At 43.4% G+C, this 5,191-nt stretch overlaps 1 long non-coding RNA gene across 1 annotated transcript; it reads right to left on the reverse strand.

The window, feature by feature from the left end:
* Positions 1–1,480: 1,480 nt before the first annotated feature.
* Positions 1,481–4,698, reverse strand: LOC135920038 (uncharacterized). Its single transcript, XR_010570135.1, has 3 exons — positions 4,504–4,698; positions 3,934–4,251; positions 1,481–1,615 (listed from the first exon to the last, which is right to left on the reverse strand). It is a non-coding gene; the product is annotated as an uncharacterized lncRNA (long non-coding RNA).
* Positions 4,699–5,191: the final 493 nt, after the last annotated feature.

A 5,191-nucleotide genomic window follows, 5' to 3' on the forward strand; every position in this document is an offset into this window, starting at 1 on the left:
ATCTCAGCTAATTACTCAAGAAAAAAAGAGTAAGAAAATGCTACTGTAAGTTTAGATAAAGACTAACATCATCTACGCGATTTCTGTTCTGAAGAATGCATCCGTTTTTTTTTTTCAAAATCTGGATCCAAGGTAGCTGGGGCATCCTGTGCCCCAGCTAATAAGTAGATTGTGCAATCTAATAAGTAGATTGTGCATGAATACGGCTCATCTTCCTCACGGAGAATTGCATGTATTCCAGATAGCAGAAAGTGCTAATAGCGGTGGTGCTGATCATACAAATGTAGCATAATACAATGGGCAAATCGAATTCATTCCGGGTACATTTTGATTCTTAGCCATTGACTTGAAACGCTAGGAATGGAGCCGTTGTCAGCTTCGATACGCCGAAAAAATCGCTCCTCTTTATACATTTTCCAAGAGCTGAATCGTTATTCTGACTACAGTTGCCGCGGTAAGCTGGTGGCTCTAGCGCTTCGGCCCCACCTGTCGCATTCTGACGGAAATGCAGAAACACTTGTGTCACCCTTTGGGTGCACGGTAATTAACCCCAGGTGGTCCCAATTATTCCGGAGCTCTCCATTATTGTGTCCCTCGTAAACCACAGCAGTTTCGGGATGTTAAGTCCCACAATATAAATTCTTTACCTACGTCTTGAGTTCTTTCCTCCCTTCGTTCTTTTAACATCGACGGCACTGCACGTATGGCCACGTTAGCTAGTCGCAACGTCACATGCGCCCGTCAGGTAAATTTATTTATTTATGTCACCCTGAGGGTACAGAGTACATTTCAGAAGGGAAGGACAATTCACAACAATGAAAAAGAATAGAAAACACGTTATATACAAAAATATAAAACAATAGAGGAAAAAGGATTTAAAATCCGAACAATTGTTTTACAGGTTTATAAGACAGTTGATGAACAATAATATTAGGCAGAGAACAAAAACAGGATAATAAAATCAGTTAATGGACAAAACAAAAAAGCGGTATTTACGTAATCAGGCTTGTGAGGACATGTTTAAATTCAATAGAATCAGTGATGCTTGTCAGTGATGCGGGTACGGAATTCCATTCTTTACGAGTTCTTGGAAGATATGATTGTGCATATGTTACGGTGTTGCAATGGGGCACTGAGACCTCTTGTAGGTGATTTCGGCGACGAGAAATGAAGGGTGCTGGTTGAATCCATTGGGAGCGAAGATTAGAGTTATGGTAGAAAATCTTATGGAAGAGACAAATGCGGGTGTGCTTTCGGCGGGCAGCTATAGTGATATGAGAAATACAGACGTTTTCACTTCACTTTTATTTCCGTAAGGACCCCTCATTGGGAGCATTACATAAGGGGTGGGGTTTACAAATGTTGCTCATACTAATTATTGGCCACATGAGTTCAATGAAGAATATTAGTATTAAGCTTCTCAGCAAACGCCGATGAACAGTTGATTTCGGCTATGTGACGTGGCAGGCCATTCCAGTCGGTTGATGATCGGCAAAAGAAAGATGCAGAGAAGGCTGTAGTACGGCTGCGTGGACTGGTTACTTGTACGGAGTGCCCAGTATGCAGGGAATGCCGAGGGGGTGGGGCCAACACATATTGTGCATGATGGAGCAAGCTGTAATAAAAGTTATGAAAGAGGATTGATGAATCAATGCGACGCCGGGATGATAGCGTGTTTAAGGCGAACTGTGCTTTTAATAGTGATACGCTGGTGTTGTAAGAATACGAAGAATGAATGAATCCTGCCGCACGATTCTGAATTCTTTCGAGTTCATTGATAAGGTAAGTTTGATGTGTTGACCAGATGGAGGATGCGTATTCAAGTTTCGGGCGTACGAGCGTCTTGAATGCAAGTAATTTGACGTGATGCGGTGCATGACGCAGATGGCGTTTTAGCTATCTAAATGTTTGGTTAGCGGAGGCAGTAATGAGCGTTACATGAGCAGACTAGTCTAAGTCGTATGAAAGGGTGACGCCGAGGTATTTAAATGTGTCCACTTTTTCTAAGGTAGTATTAGTAATATTGTACGGTGAATATTAGGGCTGATGGCGGCGAGTCACGCTAGCCGAATGAGTCACGCTATTTGGGTCACGCTAGCCGAATGATGATAGTTAGCCAAGATGAAACAAGCTGCACGAATCATCACAGTTTCCAGCTTGAGTGCTAGTGTGACCTGTCCAGAGTCCCATACAGATGAAGCATATTCCATTTGTGGTCGCCACAAGCGGTGTATAATGTTTTTAGTAATGATAGAGCAAGAAAAAGAGTTCCCTCGAAGGTAACCCATGGTTTTGTTAGCTTTTCATGCTATGTGTTCTGTTTGTAACTTCCAGGACAGAGTGTTAGTTATATGGACGCCGAGATACCTGTAGGATGTTACGCTTTCAAGGTGATGACTATGAAAATAATAAGTTGGAAAAGTTGCATGCAAACGAGAAACCCTCATAGACTTACACTTTTTAACGTTTCGTTACATTTTCCAAATATGACACCAATCTATATACATGGTGGGCTATTGAAATCGACCTGGAGCGAGTGAATATCGGAATTGTTAGTTATTCTACGGTAAATCACACAGTCATCAGGAAATAAATAAATTCTGGAGGTAATAGCACTAGGTAAGTCATTTATATAAATTAGGTATACCAGGGGGCCAAGTATAGATCCTTGAGGAACCCAAGAGAGATGTCTGGTGCAGTTGAGGAATCAGTGTGATTAGTGCTGACGAATTGAACACGAGAAGATAGAAATGCAGGGTAAATTTTTATAACACTTAGTTTATATAAAAGCACTGAGTGATAAACTTTATCGAACGCTTTATAAAAGTAAAAAAAAATATACGGTCAGTTGAAAAAGTAAGCCCAAATAGAAGCGGACATCATTAGTGAAGGAAGTAGTTGAGTATCTCAGGAGAAAAACTTTCGGAAGCCATGCTGATTTGAAAAGAGGAAACTGTTGTCCGCTAGAAAATTAACTAGATGAGTAAATATTATATGTTCCATTATTTTGCATGGTATTGATGAGAGATATATGCTCCGTGTGAATTCGGTGCGGTATTTGAGGGGCCGATCTCGAAAACAGTGTCAGCCATGTCATTATCAGCATAGGATTTGGCACCAACATGCAGTTTTTTGTATCCAAGTTTATATGGTTTACGGTTTTACCATACTCTCTTAGCTTCTTTTGAATCACGCGCGTTGTGGGACAGAAGTCCTCACTGAGAGCAAGGTCACTGTTCTTTAGGAAGAAACACTTAGCAAACTTCGATTCTTTTTGCTTATATGTGGCAAATTTGGCAATGATCGGCCGTGTTTTCCCTTGGATAAACCGTCCGATCCTCTGAGTGCGTAATATGCTGTCACTGTGTAAGCTGAGACTCAGTTTATCAATAATGATGCCCAAAAGTCTAGTTTCAGAATCAGAATATGCTTCATTTTCAACATTTGTTATTCCATAAAAAACGAGATTGTCACGTCGAGAATGGTCCTCGGCGTCGTTTAGCTGATGGCGCAGTGCGCAGGTTTCCGGTCAGCTCGAACGCGGTCAACTCGATCATGTAGCTCGTTGTCACCGGCCTGCCACTCCTGAAGTAGTGCAGTCTGGCCTTCAACCGCTTCTAAGCGTGTCCTTATATCTGATATGGCTTGAAAAGCATTGTTTTGTTGGGCTTTCAGTTGAATAACCATTTCGGCAACTGTTTCTTGTACTGCTTCCGTCCTGATTGATCGCTCGTTTAAGTATTCGACTGTTTTAAGTACTACCGCAACAGAATGGGATGATTTATTTGGACCCGGATTACAATCAACATCCCCACACAATATCAACAGCAGGATACAAAAAGGCTCAAACAAGGCTCCAGGGCATGGAAGCACAACAATAAAGGCATGGTCGGACTTGAAACAATAATGAGGTAGTTTAGAGTGGTAACTGACCTGCAGAACGAAGAAGAGCGCTTGTGAGCCTCTCATTTTTCCCGTGCTTCTATGCCCACTCAACGGCGGCTGCGCAGCGTTTGGTTTTAAAAGGTGCGTTGTTAGGACTCTCGATGTTCCTGCGGCTGCGACAGGTTGCAGTAGGGCGTGATGGAGCAGAAAACGGTGAAGCTGGTCATAGCGGAAGGAAGTTGACCGCCTGATTCCTGGCGAAGTGGCATTACCAGGCACTGCTGAAGCGTTCGTATCGATGGCGAGTGAGCTGAAAGAGTGCTCTTGGGCACAGTCCATCCAGCCGGCAGCCGGGAAGGCGAACAACTGCAAATGAAGAAGAGCGCGTGTGAGCCTCTCATTTTTCCCGTACTTCCATGCCCAATCATAGGTAAAAACAAGCTAGCGTGTGCAAAGCAGTGAAGCTTCCGATATTTTCCATACAGTTATGGGAAGCTCACGAACGAAAAAAGTGACGCGCCATCTGCTTCAAAATAAACACTAAATCAATAACTACAACGGAGCAGCATAAAAGGAATGGTTCGAGAGCATTTTTTTTCCTACTCACAAAAACTATACCTGTCAGTCATGCGGACGGGGCATCCCTGTTGCGGCCAGCGGAAGTGAATAAAAGTATTCGTTGGTACAGCAAACTTGGACGTGCCGCAGAATGCGCCCCGCCTATTCGACGTCTCAGAATAGGGGAGTCGTATTGCCGTTATACCGTTGAGGCAGCGCAACTTTGAAGCAAGTGCAATTACCTATATTTGCAGATTTGCGTGCTGGCGGCGGATCATATTTGACTTAACCTTGTGAACGATATTGAAAGTTTCTCAGACAAAGCCAAGTTCCCGGTTAAATGGCCACTGCAGCGAACAATCCGCAGCATAGCGAATAAAGACAAATCATTGAAGAACAACGTTCGCCTGGCGAAGCAGTATTTGTTTTAGCACAGCTCCCATGCTCGGTTATCTTACCCCTTTTGCCCTTTCCGCCGCACATGACAGCTGTTGAAAGTGGTAGTCGTATACTGCTACTTATTTAAATGCGTCTTTACTATCACCAACCACATAAGCTTCGGCAACACGCAGTTACATAACCCGTATGTAAACCACACACGATCGCCGACGGTGACCAATCGACGTAAAATGGTAGCCACGGAAGCACAAATGTATGTACAAATATCAGTGCGAATCCTCAGTGTCAGCGTAGCGATGTGCTGTAGTGGTTGCAGTGTTCGGTTGTCGCGCGGCTTACCCTGGTTTGA

This window comes from Dermacentor albipictus, unplaced genomic scaffold, assembly GCF_038994185.2.
Source record: "Dermacentor albipictus isolate Rhodes 1998 colony unplaced genomic scaffold, USDA_Dalb.pri_finalv2 scaffold_20, whole genome shotgun sequence".
In the NCBI taxonomy this organism is placed as follows: Eukaryota; Metazoa; Arthropoda; class Arachnida; order Ixodida; family Ixodidae; genus Dermacentor; species Dermacentor albipictus.